Source organism: Mesoplodon mirus (assembly GCF_964341445.2).
Source record: "Mesoplodon mirus genome assembly, chromosome: X".
NCBI lineage: Eukaryota > Metazoa > Chordata > Mammalia > Artiodactyla > Ziphiidae > Mesoplodon > Mesoplodon mirus.
In genome coordinates this window covers 109,346,459-109,367,805 of record NC_138981.1, presented here as the reverse complement: position 1 = coordinate 109,367,805, position 21,347 = coordinate 109,346,459, and positions in this window count along the sequence as shown.

The following is a 21,347-nucleotide window of genomic DNA, read 5'->3' as shown; positions in this document are numbered from 1 at the left end:
AACAAGAGAAGCCACCACAATGAGAAGCCCCCACACCACAATGAAGAGTAGCCTCTGCTTGCCTCAACTAGAGAAAGCCCATGCACAGCGATGAAGACCCATTGCAGCCAAAAATAAGTAAATAAATAGATGTAATCTCTCATCATTTCTTATTTTAAAAAAATCTTTGTGATGATAAGAACATAGGGGAAGAAAGTATCTGGGGAAATAATATATATATTCAAGAGTTGTATACATAGGCACACACAGGCAATTATTATAAAGATTTAGCTCACTGTACAAATTCAATGGAAGAGTAAAAATGGAAAGTCCCATTTGTCATCTCCCAGTCCAGCCCACATGCATTTTTTGCTATAATTTGAATTATTATACCTTATTATGAGATTTTAAAATTAAACATATATTAGAGAACATCCTATGTTAGTATATTTGTATCTACTGCATTATTTTTATTAATGACAAAGTATTTAATAGTATGAATAAAATATAATTCATTTAATCATTCTCCTCCTATGGCCAATTAGGATAGATGTTTTCTAATTTTTTTGCTCTTGTGGGCAATCTAATATGTACTTGAAAATAAATATCTGGGCACTTGTATGGGCATTTCTGTAGGACAATGTTTCCAAAGTGATAATTTACTAGGCTACCAGATATGGACATTTGAAATGTTGGTAGATACTGGCATATCTCTTTTAAAATAAGTATACAAATTTATATTTTCACAATATTTCAGTGCCTTTTTTTTTTTTTTTTTTTTTTTTTTGCAGTACACGGGCCTCTCACTGTTGTGGCCTCTCCCGTTGCAGAGCACAGGCTCCGGATGCGCAGGCTCAGCGGCCATGGCTCACGGGCCTAGCCGCTCCACAGCATGTGGGATCTTCCCGGACTGGGGCATGAACCCGCGTCCCCTGCATCGGCAGGCGGACTGTCAACCACTGCGCCACCAGGGAAGCCCTGAGTGCCTTTTTTACAACAGGTTTGTGTGTGCATGTGTATGTATTGCATTTGTTTATTTTAGGATAGGAGATATTCAAACATGTGTACAGGCTAATAAAGAAAGGGTAAACTGAGGGTATAAGACAGTAGCGATTATTGATGGAGAGGAACCAAAAGGTCAGAGTGCAAGTGAAAAAAATATTGGACTTACCTGAGACAGGAGGAAAATAAGTAAGTTAAAAGATGGAGGAAAACAATATTGAGTAAATTTCTTTATTTTCTTTTAGAAAGAAAATAATCTGCTAGGATTGAGGGTATGGAACTTGAGGAGAAGGTAAAGTTTGAAACAGCTTCCATGGACAATGGAATCAGGGCATAAAATAATCATTTAGCTGCATTGATAATTCAGCAAATACATTCTGAGAGTTAGTGTTGATGTGTGGAAGGGAGAAAAATAAGGAGTGATTTAGGCACATAAAAGAACTGAGGACAGGCCTTATCTTTCAATGTAGATTGAACTGTTGCTCCATATCTTATACTGGGTTTTTGATTGAGACTGTGTTTTGAGATTCTTTTTAAATGATGTTAAGATTGCGTGTTAAATAAAAGTAAGCAAAATATCTTAAAAAAAAAGAATTGAGAACAAAAGTGGAATTTAAATAAAGGGGTAGCTAACCTAGAGGGAAAATTGGTGGTAAAGAATCTGTTCTAATTTCTGACCCCATTCCTGACTGATATTAATATTACAAAGTGGCTGATGGGACAGTAAAGACAATGCAATTAGTCTTGGCTTGCTTCCTAATTTTGCTTGGATTTTGTATTGAAAATAACAAATTTGTGAAGAGGTGCATTAAAAGGTAAGTTTGTAAATTTATGCTAAATTGTTTCAAATTTATACTGGAGGCAACTTACACATTTCTACAGTACACTTCTACAGGTCACTTCTAAAGTAGTGTCAGTGATTAAGAAAAAGAAATTGCATATTCAAGAAATATTATGGTTGAAGAATCAACAGGAATAGGTTACCAGCTAGATTCTTATGTGTGTGTATGGGAAGGCGAAAATGCAGGGAGTAACCAATGGTTACTGTTAAAGAGTAATAGGGATATTTTAAGGAAGGAGCTGCTTTGGGGGAAAGACCTAATTTTGAATCGCAGAATAACACATTTTGTGCATTGAAATAAATTATTATTCAAATTTTATAGATTGTGATTTGTCTAAATTCACTCAATTAGTAATAAAACTAGTCTTAGAACCAATAGATGAGTTTGAATCCAGTACTCTTTCTACAAAGATGTTCACTCTCATTTACATCAAGACTCTTTATCTCCTTATGATCGTTCTACTCAGTTTCCACAGATAATTTCAGAGAAGTGTTTTCCCATATTAGATATAAACTGAAGTAGCTTTAAACAAACCCAGAACTTTCAACCTTCTTGTGTATCACTTCTTGGCAGATTCGGGTAATTAATCCATTCTTAATTTTCTAGATCATAAACAGATTACAGTATTTTTATAGAGTATTATACAATTCAAGGCACTTTACTCGGTAACTTATTTTTGTCTTTCGGTACATAAAGCAGTTAATGAGTATTGACAGCCTTAATTGTGATTGCTTCCAAAGCTGGAGACTACTCATTTCAACAAAGGGTTTCTTTATAAACATGACATTAATAAGGGTTGTTTTAATTAAGCTGTAGATAGTTTTGGGAAGTCAATTTGTTGAAACTTGGCAAGAGAAAAGGCAAAAAAGTCCAATCAGAATATGTGCTGTGGGCCTCCCTGGTGGCGCAGTGGTTGAGAGTCCGCCTGCCGATGCAGGGGATACGGGTTCGTGCCCCGGTCTGGGAGGATCCCATATGCCGCGGAGCGGCTGGGCCCGTGAGCCGTGGCCGCTGGGCCTGCGCGTCCGGAGCCTGTGCTCCGCAACGGGGGAGGCCACAACAGTGAGAGGCCCGCATACCGCAAAAAAAAAAAAAAAAAAAAAAAAAAAAAAAAAAAAAAAAAGAATATGTGCTGTGAATTCTTGGGTACATTAAAAAAATCAGAATAATTGTGGGAAATAAGTTGAGGTATTAACATTATATATATATAATATCAGTTAATTTAGTGGTTTAAATTCTGGCCATGCCACTTGTTACTTGAGTTATGGTTAGCAGGTTATTTATCCTCGCTGAATTCATTTTTTTCATCTCTAAAATGGGGCTAATAAAGTCTACTGTGTGAATTAAATAAGTACATAGAAAGTTTGTAGAACAGTATAAGTGCTCTACAAGTGTTAGATGTTATTGTTTTGTTGTTATTGTTATTCCATAATCTGATCTTTACAAACATGGTCTGTTCTTCATTTCTAGCCAACGACCTTGAAATGGAGGATTCATATTACCTGATCTTGAATTCTGGTTCTTCATTTTATTGGTTGGTTGAACTTAAAAAATATTTAACCTCTCAACCTTATTTTCATTGTCCAAATAAATATGTATAATAACAGAACCTCCCACATTGAAGATAAAGGTTACTTACCTATATTATATTTCTTATCATTGCCTAAGTGTAATAATTGATAGTCTTCATTTTACAAATAAGGAAACCAAGACTTACAGTTGTTAGGTATCTAGACCATGATTCTATACTTAGTATTTGGTAGAGCTGGGACCTAACAGAAGCCAATATTCTTAATACCATATTTCCTCCATTAGCATTATCAAAATCATGTCCTTGATTTCTATTCTGTCACTGTTGTTACCTTATTTGAGGGCTTCATCATTTACTGGATTACTGCAAAAGCATGGCAACACTTGTCTCCTTTCCAATGTATCTTATTTTTTTCAAGAATGAATTTTGTAAAACTCAATTCTAGTCATGTCACATTTGTGTTGAAAACTTTTCATTATTGAATGGTTGTCTGTTGCCTCAAGGCAGTATGTATTTTAAAACATATGTATTTTAAATATGTATATTTAAAAAAATATATTTGGAAGACCAACACAGATCTACTAAATTAGAATCGAGGCTGCTGTGGTTTGGGGATTAAAGGACTCTAGTATAAATTTTAAGCTTCTTATAATAACATATAAGACTTACTATGATCTGGTCCCTTCCTACTACTCTTTCATGATCCCTTGCTTCCTCTGTTCCCTCCCTCTAGCAACATACATATGATTACATACACATACATGGAACCTACTCATCTGCAAATATCTCCATGCACACATGTCCAGTTACTAGCTTGGAACTTTGGGCAAGTAACTAAATCACTCTAGGCCTTATTTTCTCATCTGCACTATGTGGATGACAAAATATTTTTGTGAGGATTAAATAAGATAATGAAATTAAATATTTAGCAGAGTGATTCAAAATATGTTCTGAATTATTATTGTTAATATTACTATACATTACCTTAAGACATACTTTTACTTATGAGGACATTTGTTCCATACTTGCCAATTCTAGATTTTTAAGTTAAAACCATAATTACTGGTGGCCATCAAATAGAGAGTACTCAAACATTTTAAGTTGTAAAGCCTATACTTTCACATTTCAAACAGAATCTCATATTAAGTACCTTCTGTTTCTAAAAATGGGAAATGTTATGGTCATACACTTTGTTATATGGCAAGATGCTTGATAATTTCCAATCAACTTCTTTTTTTTTAACATTTATGCTGTATTTTTTTTATTAGTTTCTGCTTTATAACAAAGTGAATCAGTCATACATATACATCTGTTCCCACATCCCTTCCCTCATGCATCTCCCTCCCTCCCACCCTCCCCATCCCACCCCTCCAGGTGGTCACAAAGCACCAAGCTGATCTCCCTGTGCTCTGCGGCTGCTTCCCACTATCTATCTACCTTACGTTTGGTAGTGTATATATGTCCATGCCTCTCTTTCGCTTTGTCACAGCTTACCCTTCCCCCTCCCCATATCCTCAAGTCCATTCTCAAGTAGGTCTGCATCTTTATTCCCGTTTTACCCCTAGGTTCTTCATGACATTTTTTTAAAATTCCGTATATATGTGTTAGCATACAGTATGGAGGATCCTTAAAAAACTGAAAATAGAACTACCATATGACCCAGCAATCCCACTACTAGGCATATACCCTGAGAAAACCATAATCCAATCAACTTCTTAATCATGGACTATGCTTGTAACTTTCTGACTACAAGGCTGGCCTTTCTCTGCAACCTGGCTTTCTCCCCATCTCCCACAAAGCTAATGGAAAGAGAAGGGAGAGAAGGAAGAAATTACAACACTTCACATCTTCTGTTTGGGGTGGTGGCTAAATATGCTGCTTTGTTTTGTTCTTGTAACCCTCAGGGACATTAGAAGGTCTGGAGATTTTCTTCACACACTGGCAAAAAATGAGAAGATTACAGAACGCTTCCTCCTTTTCAAGGCATCAGCTAGAGGTGAAGGGAGGGGCAAAGAATAGAAGTTCCTTTTTGGTCATAAAAAAGTACATTTGAATATTAAAGGAATTAGCTTAAGTAAACAAGTGCTCAATTGTTTTCTATTCTGTGAACAATGCACATCAGAAAGACATGCATGTAGACATTTCTATTTTTCTTCATGTCATCAAGGTAAAATGTCCAGATTTCCTCTATCAAAATTTACATGTGTAACACTCTTTTAAGATTTAGATTTGAGTTTCCTGAAGACACTTCTCTGATTCTCTGATTAGTTAATTTTAATATAATTGCGAGCTCTGTGCTAATTTACCAGTAAAGCCAATTGGCCTCAGAGGTTTCTTTGCCAAAGTTAAATAATATTTAAATTGAGATAGGACTATTTAGATTTTCTACTTTCTCTTGAGTTAGTTTTGATAATTTATGTCATTCAGGATATTTGAACATTTTATCTGGGTTGTCAAATTTAGTGCATATTATTCACAGTATTCACTCCTTAATCATTTTATCATCAGTAGCAATGTCTCCCCTTTCATGACTGATATTAGTAACTTCTTTTGCTTTATAAACTTAATTAGAGTTTGATAATTATGTTGACTTTTTCAGTGAACCAGTTCTTGGTCCTGTTGTTTTTCTCTATTTTTTAGTTTGCCTGTTATCTATTTCAATGATTCCCACATTCATCTTTATTGTTTCCTTCTTTCAGCTTAATTTGATTACAACATGCTCTTTTGTTTTTCTAACACCATAAAGTAGAAGCTTAAAACACTGATTTGGGGGGAAATTTTTCTCTAATATAAGCACTTAAGGCTACAAATTTTTCTTGACACAACTTTAGCTGCATACCATAATGTTTAATATTTTGCACTCTCAATTTATTACATGATTACCATATTTTATTAATTCCCTTGAGACATGCTCTTTGTCCCATGGGCTATTTGAAAATGTGTTTTGTAATTTTCAAATAATTGAAAATTCCTAGATTTTCTGTTATTGATTTCTAGTTTAATTTCATTTTTATAGAAACAATATTTTGTGTGATTTCATTTCTTTTAAATTTAAGATCTACTTTATACCATCTTTCTACCTTGATGAATAGTCTGTGTGCCCTTGAAAAGAAAGGTTTTTTTTTTGCTGCTGTAATGTGTCCTTTAAAACTTAAGTAAGTTATTTTATAGTGTTATTTAGGTCTTCTAAATTCCTATCTTTTTTTCAATTACTTAGAGAAAAGTGTTGAAGTATTCAAATATAATTGTGGGTTTGTTTATTTCTTCTTTTTGTGCTGACAGTTTTTGCTTCATATATTATTGAGTCATGTATTAGTTGCATGGGCATTAGGAGTTTTTATGACTTACTGATGAAATGACTATCACTATGAAATATTTCTCTTTATTCCTAGTAATAATCCTTGTTTTGAAGTCTATAATGTTTGGTAACAATTTAGCCACTCCAACTTTCTTATGATTAGTGTTTGTTTGGAATATCTTTTAAAAATCCTTTTGCTCTTAACCTACATTTCCTTTATATTTAAAGATGAGTTTCTTATAGAGAACTCATGCTTTTTCTTTTATTTCTTTTTTTTAGGGAAATGCAAATTTTTTTTATTAGTTTCTGCTTTATAACAAAGTGAATCAGTCATACATATACATCTGTTCCCACATCCCTTCCCTCATGCATCTCCCTCCCTCCCACCCTCCCCATCCCACCCCTCCAGGCGGTCACAAAGCACCAAGCTGATCTCCCTGTGCTATGCAGCTGCTTCCCACTATCTACCTTACGTTTGGTAGTGTATATATGTCCATGCCTCTCTTTCGCTTTGTCACAGCTTACCCTTCCCCCTCCCCATATCCTCAAGTCCATTCTCAAGTAGGTCTGTGACTTTATTCCCGTTTTACCCCTAGGTTCTTCATGACATTTTTTTTTAATTCCATATATATGTGTTAGCATTCGGTATTTGTCTTTCTCTTTCTGACTTACTTCACTCTGTATGACAGACTCTAGGTCTATCCACCTCATTACAAATAGCTCAGTTTTGTTTCTTTTTATGGCTGAGTAATATTCCATTGTATATATGTGCCACATCTTCTTTATCCATTCATCCGATGATGGACACTTAGGTTGTTTCCATCTCCGGGCTATTGTGAATAGAGCTGCAATGAACATTTTGGTACATGTGTCTTTTTGAATTATGGTTTTCTCAGGGTATATGCCTAGTAGTGGGATTGCTGGGTCATATGGTAGTTCTATTTTTAGTTTTTTAAGGAACCTCCATACTGTTCTCCATAGTGGCTGTACCAATTCACATTCCCACCAGCAGTGCAAGAGTATATTTGCAAATGAAGCAACTGACAGAGGATTAATCTCCAAAATTTACAAGCAGCTCATGCAGCTCAATAGCAAAAAAACAAACAACCCAATCCAAAAATGGGCAGAAGACTTAAATAGGCATTTCTCCAAAGAAGATATACAGACTGCCAACAAACACATGAAAGAATGCTCAACATCATTAATCATTAGAGAAATGCAAATCAAAACTACAATGAGATATCATCTCACACCAGTCAGAATGGCCATCATCAAGGAATCTAGAAACAATAAATGCTGGAGAGGGTGTGGAGAAAAGGGAACTCATGCTTTTTCTTTATCCAGCCATATAATCTTAGTCTTTTAACTAGAGACTTACTCATGCATGTAATATATTTATGATATTGTTGGTTTAAATCTACTGACTTTCTATTTACTCTATTTTTCTTTGACCCGATCTCTCTCTCTCTTTTTTTCCTATTTGTGCTTTGTTTTTATTAGGTTCTATTGTGATGTGACCAAATAGACTTATCTTTTTTCTTAGAGTATCTAAACCTCTGTTAATCCAATCCAGTGCAATTTATATGTCCTATGCCACTTTTTTTTCATTAATATATGTTCCACTTGATTATTTTTGTTGTGTATTCTATTTTATTCTTCATTAAGTTTCTGTTTTCCAGTAAATACTTGAGCATATTGATTATATTTGCAATGGCATATTTTAAAGATCTCATCTGCTAATAGTAGAACCTCTGTCATTTCTGGATATGTTTATACTAAGATTTCCCCTGCTTATGAATCACATATCACATTTTTCTTCTCATATCTATTAGTTATTTATTGGATTACAGACATTTTTACCTTGACATTTGTGAGTCAAAATTTGTTGTATTCATTCGAAGGGTGCTGGTCTTTGTTCTGGTAGATAGTTTAGTTACTTGGAAATAAGTTTGATCCTTTTAAGGATCATTTTTTGCTAGGACAGATCCAGAATAGTTGATAATATAAGGTTCATTTACTCCCCATCATTAATGTGTGATCCCTTTAGGGTTCCTACTGAATGCCTTGTGTATTCTCCTAAGGTTGGGATCTTGAACGATCCATGGACCTATCTGGGTTTGGAGAATTGTTACTCTTACTCCCCCCTACTATATTTCTCCCAGGAAGTTATTATATTTCCAACCTCTTGCAATTTCTCCAAACGTAAGTACAAAATGGATTTAAGTCAAACATTTGAGGTGACCCTTATACTAGTTCATAGAGTTATTTTTTTGTTGTTGGTTCCTCCTCTCTGGAATTCTGCCCTGCAACTTCTAGTTACTGTGGTCTCTCCAAATTCCAATCTCTATCTACTCAGTGCTGTGAGAACTTAGGGGTCTATTTCGGTTTCCCCAATCTGTGGCATGGTCTGGCATTACCTCTAGGCTGAAAGCTAAAGTAAGTGCATGTCTCACCTTGGATGTTGCCATTTTCTCAGGACCTACAATCCTGTGATATCTGTTTTCTGATGTCTGTGATAACTGTTTTCTAGTCTTTTATATACTTTGTCTAGTTCTCAAGGTAGTCAAAATTCAAAGGAAAAATGAGAACCTGTTATTCCCTCATGGCTATAAATACACATATTTTAATAATCTCACTTTAAAAATGAGCCACCACCATAGAAGACAGTGTGTATTATCCACCCCCATTTTGCTTATAAGACAACTAAGTCCCAGAAAGGATTAGTAATTTGCTTAAGGTCACACAGGTAGTAAATGGTGGAGTACAGTTTAAAAATCAGTCAGTCTGGAGCTCATGTTCTTAACCAAATTAGCTATTCTATTGACTTACTCTTCTGAATAAATTACAAATTTAGTTATCTAGTTATCAGATAACGTTTTCACACTTAGCAAAATAGTGAAGTTAGTTTCACTTTTCCTGTTATACTAAGTATCCAGATTTCCAACTGAATGACATTATTACATTATGTCACTAATCTAAAAGGAAGCAAGAGATTTCAACCTGCTTTTGAAAATGCGAAGGTAAGAATCATTGTTTCTAAACTGGAAACCCTCAATCATTCATTCATTCAATAAAGATGTATTGATCTTGGCACTGTTCTAGTTGCTAATGACAATATCCTTATAGAAAGTGAGATTTTTTTTTACAATAATTTACTCAGCAAGCTAAAAACTCCCTAAATCCCTCAGTCGTTTCTTGCAAAGTCCAAAAAAAATGAGATTGTTCGCATTTTTAGGGTGTGAACCAGGGCCAAATTATTTTTGTATCCTCCAAAACAGCTAGCCTAGTCATTAACAGGAGCTCTGTAAATATGTAATATTAAAATATTAAATTTAATTGAAAGGCAGTTAAGGAAGAAGTTTGATTTTCAGTGTATCTTCTGCTTATATTTCTTTGACTTGCCTAGGAAACTAAGAAGACTGCCCCTTTTTCCCTCTAAAAAGCAGCAGTTATTGTATTTTTAATGATAAATGGTGACAAATTATATCTGACATTTGCCTGAGTGACCATTTTACTTAAATAGTAAAAATGTACCAAAAAAGAAGGCTGTATAAGAATATCCAAGACTTTTCTGATTGTTTAACGTCTACATTTTTTGATTCAGTGCACTGCCTTATCTAGAATCATACTGTTTTAATTAATTAATTAATTAATTAATTAATTAATTTATCTATCTATCTATCTATCTATCTATCACAAAGTTTCATTTGGGCACATTTTCTTGGTTAAGCTTGTTCCAGAACTGCATGGTTACTTTATTTTGCTCACTTCTAGATTCCTAATTTACTGTTTGTGAGCTATTGACAGTAGAATAAATGCAATTGCTCTGATTGGTTACAAGAATTAAACCATAAAAAGGGTTAGGAAATAATCTCAGAATGCTCATATTGGGTTCTTCTCAAGTGTGACTACAGGCATTTATTAACTTGAAGTTCAGCCCTCTTTCACAATGTGGCTGGATTAGAAAAAGACTGAATGTCGAGTAGAAATGACTCTTTTCAAGATGGTAGTTAACATTTATATATAGTTTAAATCCTTGAGGTAGAATTACATTGGGCTGAGAAACTAAATAAAATAGTTATTTTTTTCTGTGCCTCAATTATCACTCCAATATTTTTACAATGAATGTTAATTTGATATTTAGCCATACATGTATATGTTTAATGATAGCAAGTGATTAATGAAAACTAAGTGGATAGCATAGGAAAATATATCAATCCATAATTTGCCATCTTATTCACAGCATTTTAGAGTTTAAAAGGAGACATCTACTTCAAACACCAATTTATATTCAAAGTACCTGATGTTCAGAGATTAAGAGATTTACCCAAAGTAATACGTAGCTAGTCAGTCAGGACTTCTGATTCACAGTCCAGGATTTTTTCATCAATCTGTACTGAATGTTTTATTTGCCTTTAGCTACTCATGAGACATCAAAATCACCCTCTCTTTCAAGGTTTCAAAAAATGTCTGTGATTAACCTGCTGTGCTACTGTGAGAAACAGTTTCTCATACAGGAGTCTACACCTCATTGACAGTTTCCCATGGGAGTCTAAAGTGGAGGTGACTGAAGAAAGGAAGCAGAAAGGATATGGGATTGAAGAAAGTAGAACCAGAAGTACTGTTAGAGAGAAAGGGCTACTTGAAAAATATAGTAAATTGTTCATATGGATTGGTGAAGCAAGATAAAGTGGAATAATTCAGGCTGACAGAAAATAGATTGAGAGTTTTTGAATAGAGCATGTAATGATAAAGACAAAGTTAATCCATTTCCATTAAAGAAGTCAGATAATTCCAACTTATATTTTAATTACAGTGTGCTATTATTTATTTCCCATAATGTTGTGACCCCATGAAAAGACTCTTACAAGAAATTCAGGGTTTAAAAACTTTCTTATAATAATGAAAAATCCTATGAACTGGTTCTCAGTGGGGATTTTTTTTTCTGTTTGCTTGCTTTGCTTCTTTTTATCTTTGGTTTAAATTAATCAGATTCATTGGACATATTGTTTTAAAATGACCAATTCATTGTTTTCCAACCTTAGTTCACAGACCAAAGATGTACTGTATATCTCTATTTTTCATTCCTGGGATAAGGAGAACCAAAAGAAGGCAAATCAAAAATTCTTGATATAGGGAGAAGGGGACAAGATGGTGGAGTAAAAGGACCTTGAGCTCAACTCCTCCCACGAGAACACCAAAATCACAACTAACTGGTGAACAACCATTGATAAAAAAGACTGGAACCTACCAAAAACAATATTCTACAACCAAAGACAAAGAAGAAATCACAACAAGATGGTAGGAAGGGTGCACCCATGATATAATCAAATCCCATACACCCCCAGTAGGTAACCTACAAATTGCAGAATAATTATATCTCAGAAGTTTTCCCACAGGAGTGAGAGTTCTGAGCACCACACCAGGCTCCCCAGACTGGGGGTCTGGCACAGGGAGGAGGAACCCCAGTGCATTTGGGCTTGAAGGCCAGCAGGACTTGATCACAGGAGTTCCACAGGACTGTGGGAAACAGAAACTCCAGTCTTGGAGGGCGTACACAAGGTCTCATGTGCATCAGGACCCAGGGCAACAGCAGTGACTTCATAGGGGCCTAGGCCAGACCTACCTGCTGGTTTTGGAGGGTCTCCAGGGGAGGCAGGGGGTGGCTGTGGTTGTCTCTGGGGACATAAAAGCTGGTGGTGAACAAATGTGGGAGTACTAATCTGAAGGCTGACCTCTTGCTTGGGTCATTAGTGCCAAGACCTGGCCCCACCCAAAAGCCTGTAGGCTCCAGTGCTGAGATTCCTCAACCCAAACAACAAACAGGGCAGGAACAGTCCCACCCAGAGAGGCTGCCTAAAGACTTCCTGAGCCCACAGCCACCTCTAGACAAACCCCTAGACATGACCCTGCCCACCAGAGGGCCAAGATCCAGCTCCACTCACCAATGGGCAGGCACCAGCCCCTCCCACTAGGAAGCCTGCACAAGCCTATAGACTAGCCTCACCCACTAGGGGGCAGACACCAGAAACAAGAAAACTATAATCCCACAGCTTGTGGAACTGAATCCCCAAACATAGGTCAGAACCTACCCTGGGTCCAGCTGGTCTCTGGCCCATGGGAGATGAGAAGGGAGTTTACTGCTGGGACACATAGGATATCCCCTACAGAGGGTCACTTCTCCAAGGTCATGAAACATAACTAACCTTCCACACACATAAAAATACAAATAGAAATTTAGACAAAATGAGATGGCAGAGGAATGTGTTCCAGATGAAGGAATAAGAGAAAACCCCAGAAGAATAACTAAGTGACATGGAGATAGGTAATCTACGCAAGAAAGAGTTCAGAGTAATGAATGTAAACATGATCCAAGAACTCGGGAAATGAATGGATGCACAGAGTGAGAAGTTACAAGTCTTTAACAAAGAGTTAGAAAATATAAAGAACAACCAAATAGAGTTGAAGAATATAATTACTTAAATAAAAATACACTAGAAGGAATCAACAGCAGAATAAATGAAGCAGAAGAGCAATGAATGAGCTGGAAGACAGAGTGGTGGAAATTACTGCTGTGGAACAGAATAAAGAAAAAAGAATGAAAAGAAACAAAAACATTTTAAGAGACCTCTGATACAACATCAAACATTCACATTATAGGGGTCGCAGAAGGAGAAGAGAGAAAGGACCTGAGAAAATATTTGAAGAGGTAACAGCTGAAAACTTCCCTGACATGGGAAAGGAAACAGCCAGCCAAGTCCAGGAAGCACAGAGAGTCTCATACAGGATTAACCTAAGGAGGAACACACCAAAACATATAGTAATCAAACTGACAAAAAGTAAAGAGAAAATATTAAAAGCAGTGAGGGAAAAACAACAAATAACATAAAAGGGAACCCCCCCATGAGTCTATCAGCTAAGTTTTTCAGCAGAAACTCTGCAGGCCAGAAGGGAGTGGCATGATATACTTAAAATGATGAAAAGGAAAAACCTACAACCAAGAATTCTCTGCTCAGTAAGGCTCTCATTCAGACTTGACAGCGAAATCAAAAGCTTTACAGACAAGCAAAAGCTAAGAATTCAGCACCAACAGACCAGCTTTACAACAGATGTTAAAGGAACTTCTCTAGGCAGAAAGGGAAAGGCCACAAAAGAAACAAGAAAATTATGAAATGGGAAAGCTCACTGGTAAAGGCAAAAATACAGTAAAGGTAGGAAATCATCCACATACAAATATGATATCTAAACCAGTAATCGTGAGAGGAAGAGATTACAAATGCAGGGTATTTGAAATTCATTTGAAATTAAGAGATAAACAGCTTAAAACAATCATGTATGTGTATGTGTGTGTCCGAAACAATCAACAAAATGGCAATAAGTACATATTGATAACTACCTTAAATGTAAATGGATTAAATGTTCCACCCAAAAGACATAGACTGGCTAACTGGATGCAAAAATAAGAACCATATATACAAAAGACCCACTATAATAGATCCACTTCAGATCTAGAGACACATACAGATTGAAAGTGAGGTTATGGAAAAAGTTATTCCATGCAAATGGAAACCAAAAGAAAGCTGTAGTAGTGATACTCACATCAGACAAAATAGACTTTAAAATAAAGACTGTCACAAGAGACTAAGAAAGACAGTACATAATGATCAAAGGATCAATCAAAGAAGATATAACAATTGTAAATATATATGCACCCAACATAGGAGCATGTCAATATATAAGGCAAATGCTAACAGCCATAAAGGGAGAAATCGACAGTAACACAAAAATAGTGGGGGACTTTAACACCCCACTCTCATCAATGGACAGATCATCCAGACAGAAAATCAAAAAGGAAACAGGTCCTAAATGACACATTAGACCAGATGGACTTAATTAATTTTTATAGAGCATTCCATCTTAAAAAGCAGCAAATTACACATTCTTTTCAAGTGCAAATGGAACATTCTCCAAGATAGATCACATACTGGGACACAGCTCATACAGCTCAATATCAAACAAGCAAACAAAAACAATGCAATCAAAAAAAAATGGGCAGAAGATATAAATAGACATTTCTCCAAAGAAGACATACAGATGGCCAAATGGCACATGCAAAGATGCTCAACATTGCTAATTATTAGAGAAATGCAAATCAAAACTAGAATGAGGTATCACCTCACACTGGTTAGAATGGCCATAATCAAATAGTCTACAAATAATAAGTGCTGGAGAGGGTTTGGAGAAAAGGGAACCTTCCTACACTGTTGGTGGGAATGTAAATTGGTAAAGCCACTATGGATAACAATATGGAGGTTCCTTAAAAAACTAAAAATAGAGCTACCATATGATCCTGCAATTCCACTCCTTGGCATATATCCAGAGAAAACCATAATTTGAAAATATACATACAGCTTATTCTTCATAGCAACACTATTTATAATAGCCAAGACAGGGAAGCAACCTAAATGTCCATTAACAGATGAATGGATAAAGAAGATCTGGTGTATGTACACAATGGAATATTACTCAACCATAAAAAAGAATGAAATAATGCCATTTGCAGCAAAATTGATGGACCTAGAGATTATCATACTAACTGAAGTAAGCCAGACAAAGACAAATATCATATGATATCACTTATATGTGGAATCTAAAAAAAATGATACAAATGAACTTATTTACAAAAGACTCACAGACATAGAAAACAAACCTATGGTTACCAAAGGGGAAAGGGGGAAAGGATAAATTAGGAGTTTGGGATTAAAATATACACACTACTATATATAAAATAGATAACCAAAAAGGACCTGCTGTATAGCACAGGGAACTATACTCAATAACTTGTAATAACCTATAATGAAGAGAATGTAAAAAAAAGTATATGTATATATAAAATTGAATCACTTTGCTGTTTCATCTGAAACTATCACAACATTGTAAGTCAACTATATTTCAATAAAAATTTTAAAATAAAATTAGAAAAATCCTGATATAAAATACATTGTGAAATACTATCCAAATTTTTACCCAAACCTCAAAGTGACAAGTGTACTGTTTCCAGGATACAGAACACATTCACAAGTCAGCAATTATTAAATAAATTCATCAAATATTTGAAATTCTAAACTCTTTCCTTCATTTTTAAGGTGAAATACCTAGGCAAGAAAATGTAAATAACATCACAAGAAAGCACTATTATTTCTGGAATATTAAATCTCATTTTATGTCACATAAGTGTAGAATAATGTTTACCTTCCTTGGCTTCACTGAGGAAGGTAAATAAATTTCAAGATAGTGAAATTACAATGAAAAGTAGTCATTTTTGATGGAAAATTTTCTAATATCTATTATACTCCTGGTATTCCAGTAAGGACACCCTACATGAGTTAACCATTTCTTGATAACTCAGGATGAACACTAAGTGCATCCTTTATTATACTGTGACAGATTAAAGTTCACTACTATCTTTTATTCTATTCCTTTCTTTGAAGTCACATGTTGAGCTATTACTTCTCTTGTTGTCATTATAAGTGCCTTAACAGTTTCCTCCAGTTTCTTCCTGGTTTATTACTTCTAATCTTTTCTGAGCCAGGAAACCAGGTTACCAATCTGCCTATTAAAGCAAACTCACTACGTCTCTGGCTGAGAAAAATGCATAATTCAAGGCTAGGATTGGTGTGACTATTTTAAAACTTAAAACTTCATCCCTTATTTTTTTGTGTCTATGTTTTTAAGGGTGGAGGTTTTATTTTAATTTTCTTTGAACATTTATAAGACACATTCTGATAAATTTGTATATTAGTTTTATATAAATGAAAGCAAGTCTGGCACTTTAAAAAAAGTGTTCATTTTAGGAAATTTACATTGTAAAAACCAGTAGTTAAACTTTGGAGGGGGGAGTGTAATGGCAATTTGTTCCCATCAGAAGATAGAATTATCCTTCAAGGTTGAGTGGATATAATTGGCCATCATATAACTCTCTTGACAAATAGTGCCTTCAGGCAGTGTGGCTATAATAATTGTTCAATTACATACTTTTGGCTTTCAAATGACCAAAGCCATTATTATGCATCACATTAATAGATATACAGGCATATTTTGATCACATGAATAAAATGTTTTTCTTTAGAAGATGAGTTTAGCTTTGAAATTAAGCAGTATTGTAATTACCTGTAATTTCTAGTAATTGTAATTTAATTCCCTCTAATCTAATAATGATGATTACTATCTAATCAAATAATTTTACCAAATGCAAGCTGTGTCATCCAACTGAACTGAAAGAAGACTGATGCTTATTGAATTTAATAAAACTGGTAAAAAAAAAGTATTTTTGTTAAAATAAAAGTTGTGCATTTCAACAATAAAATAGATAGGATTTGAAATGTGTTGGCTGTATCTAGGGTACACTGAGTACATAAAAGTTCAAAGTTCATATGTATTGGTATTTTTATAAACTCATTTTATTGGCCACATGTTTTCATTTGTAAAATTATATTTAAATCTATAAATATATCCTTAATAAGAAATATTGTTATACTGAGTTTAACTTTTTGTTTTATTATCATCCCTTACATATAGATAGGGAAGGGAGTCTATTTTCTCTTTATCATACTCTCATAGAAATATTAAGTAAGTTGGTTTACACTATGGTTTATTTCTTTGCAGAGGAAGTCTTTCAAACATGACACTGCATTTCCATAGGACTAATGTCCTTTATTATTAAAGGATTTTATCCTATGCAGTCCATCAGAACAAGAGTGACATACCAAGTAACATTTTAAATTAAAATGAGAGATGGTTTGCCATAATTATCATTGTAAACCTCAAATCTGTGACATATTTAATATTATACATGTAACATTTGGAATTCTGGATTTGTTATTTATAGAAATGATGAAATGATCATTTAAAAAATAACAGTGTATTACAGAATTGTGATGCAGAATCACAAAAAAGCTAAAACAAAATTGGAACCGAGGCAGGAAACTAAACAAAGATGCAATCAGTAGCTTGTTAATAAGGAAAACGCTTTATATCTGAGGCTCTCAAGCCATTGAGGCTAACTTTATTATTCTTCAAAAAGCAAAGTGAAACATAAATGTTATCTGGAAAATCCTGTTTAATACTTTGACTTCTAGATACTAAAAGAATTTCAGTTGAACTTATTGGGAGGAGCTTCAAGATGGCAGAAGAGTAAGAAGTGGAGATCACCTTCCTCCCCACAAATACATCGGAAATACACCTACATGTGAAACAACTCCTACAGAACACATACTGAACACTGGCAGAAAACCTCAGACCTCCCAAAAGGCAAGAAACTCCCCCACGCACCTGGGTAGGGAAAAAGAAAAAAGAAAAAACAGAGACAAAAGAATAGGGACAGGTCCTGCACCAGTGGGAGGGAGCTGTGAAGGAGGAAAGGTATCCACCCACTAGAAGCCCCTTCATGGGCGGAGACTGTGGGTGGTGGAGGGGGGAGCTTCGGAGCCACGGAGGAGAGCACAGCAACAGGGGTGCAGAGGGCAAAGCGGAGAGATTCCCACACAGAGGATCGGTGCCGACTGGCACTCACCAGCCTGAGAGGCTTGTCTGCTCACCCGCAGGGGCTGGCGGGGGCTGGGAGCTGAGGCTCGGGCTTTGGTCGGAGCACAGGGAGAGCACTGGGGTGGGCGGCGTGAACACAGCCTGAAGGGGCTAGTGCGCCACGGCTAGCTGGAACGGAGTGCTGGAAAAGTCTGGAGCTGCCAAAGGGGCAAGAGACTTTTTCGTGCCTCTTTGATTCCTGGTGCACGAGGAGAGGGGATTAAGAGCACCGCTTAAAGGAGCTCCAGAGATGGGTGCGAGCCGTGGCTATCAGCGCGGATCCCAGAGATGGGCATGAGATGCTAAGGCTACTGCTGCAGCCACCAAGAAGCCTGGGTGCAAGCACAGGTCACTGTCCACACCTCTCCTCCCTGGAGCCTGCGCAGCCCGCCACTGCCAGGGTCCCATGATCCAGGGACAACTTCCCCGGGAGAACGCATGGCACGCATCAGGCTGGTGCAAAGTCATGCCAGCCTCTGCTGCTGCAGGCTCGCCCACCATCCATACCACTCCCTCCCCCCAGCCTGAGAGAGCCAGAGCCCCCAAATCAGCTGCTTCCTTAACCCCGTCCTGAGCAAAGAACAGACACCATCAGGCGACCTACATGCAGAGGCGGGTCCAAATCCAAAGCTGAACCCCGGGAGCTGTGCGAACAAGGAAGAGAAAGAAAAATCTCTCCCAGAAGCCTCAGGAGCAGCAGATTAAATCTCCACAATCAACTTGATGTACCCTGCATCTGTGGAATACATGAAGAGACAAAGAATCATCCCAAATTGAGGAGGTGGACTTTGGGAGCAATGATATATATATATATTTTTTTTCCCTTTTTCTCTTTTTGTGAGTGTCTATGCTTCTGTGTGTGATTTTGTCTGTATAGCGTTGCTTCTAACATTTGTCCTAGGAGCCTATCTGTCCGTTTTTTGTTTTAATTACTTAAAAATTTTTTTCTTAATAATTATTTTTTATTTTAATTATTTTATTTTATATTATTTTATTTAATCTTCTTCTTTCTTTCTTCTTTTCTTCCCTTTTTTTCTGAGTCTTGTGGAGGACAGGCTGTTGGTGCCCCATGCAGGCGTCACAGCCCTGTCACTAAAGTGGGAGAGCCAACTTCAGGACACTGGTCCACAAGAGACCTCCCAGCTCCATGTAATATCAAATGGCGAAAATCTCCCAGAGATCTCCATCTCAACACCAAGACCCAGCTCCACTCAACGACCAGCAAGCTACAGTGCTGGAGACCCTATGCCAAACAACTAGCAAGACAGGAAAACAACCACATCCATTAGCAGAGAGGCTGCCTAAAATCATAATAAGACCACAGACACCCCGAAACACACCACCACACGTGGACCTGCTCACCAGAAAGACAAGATCCAGCCTCATCCACCAGAACACAGGCACTAGTCCCCTGCACCAGGAAGCCTATGCAACCCACTGAACCAACATTAGCCACTGGGGACAGACACCAAAAACAATAGGAATGATGAACTGACAGCTCGTGAAAAGGAGACCCCAAACACAGTAAGTTAAGCAAAATGAGAAGACAGAGTAACACACAGCAGATGACGGAGCAAGGCAAAACCCCACCAGACCTAACAAATGAAGAGGAAATAGGCAGTCTACCTGAAAAGGAATTCAGAATAATGAGAGTAAAGATGATCTAAAATCTTGGAAATAGAATGGAGAAGATACAAGCAACATTTAACAAGGACCTGGAAGAACTAAAGAGAAAACAAACAGTGATGAACAACACAATAAATGAAATTAAAAATTCTCTAGAAGGGATCAATAGCAGAAAAACTGAGGCAGAAGAATGGATAAGTGACCTGGAAGATAAAATAGTGGAAATAACCACTGCAGAGCAGAATAAAGAAAAAAGAATGAAAACAATTGAGGACAGTCTCAGAGACATCTGGGACAATATTAAACGCACCAACATTTGAATTATAGGGGTCCCAGAAGAAGAAAAGAAAAAGAAATGGACTGAGAAAATATTTGAAAAGATTATAGTTGAAAACTTCCCTAATATGGGAAAGGAAATAGACAATCAAGTCCAAGAAGCACAGAAAATCCCATACAGAATAAATCCAAGGAGAAACATGCCAAGACACATATTAATCAAACTATCAAAAATTAAATACACAGAAAAAATATTAAAAGCAGCAAGGGAAAAACAACAAATAACATACAAGGGAATCCCCATAAGGTTAACAGCCGATCTATCAGAGGAATCTCTGCAAGCCAGAAGGGAGTGGTAGGTCATATTTAAAGTGATGAAAGGGAAAAACCTACAACCAGGATTACTCTACCCAGCAAGGATCTCATTCAGATTCGATGGAGAAATTAAAACCTTTACAGGCAAGCAAAAGCTAGGAGAACTCAGCACCACCAAACCAACTTTACAACAAATGCTAAAGGAACTTCTCTAGACAGGAAACACAAGAAAAGGAAAAGACCTACAATAACAAACCCAAAACAATTGAGAAAATAGTAATAGGAACATACATATCGATAATTACCTTAAATGTAAATGGATTAAATGCTCCAACCAAAAGACATACATTGGCTGAATAGATATAAAAACAAGACCTGTATATACGCTTTCTACAAGAGACCGACTTCAGACCTAGGGACACATACAGACTGAAAGTGAGGGGATGGAAAAAGATATTCCATGCAAATGGAAATTAAAAGAAAGCTGGAGTAGCAATTCTCATATCAGACAAAATAGACTTTAAAACAAAGACTATTACAAGAGACAAAGAAGGTACAGTATATAGTAATCAAGGGATCAATCCAAGAAGAAGATATAACAATTGTAAATATTTATGCACCCAACATAGGAGAACCTCAATACATAAGGCAAATACTAACAGCCATAAACGGGGAAGTCGACAGTAACACAATCATAGCAGGGGACTTCAACACCCCACTTTCACCAATGGACAGATCATGAAAAATGAAAATAAATAAGGAAACACAAGCTTTAAATGATACATTAAACGAGATGGACTTAACTGATATTTATAGGACATTCCATCCAAAAACAACAGAATACACATTCTTTTCAAGTACTCATGGAATATTCTCCAGGATAGATCATATCTTG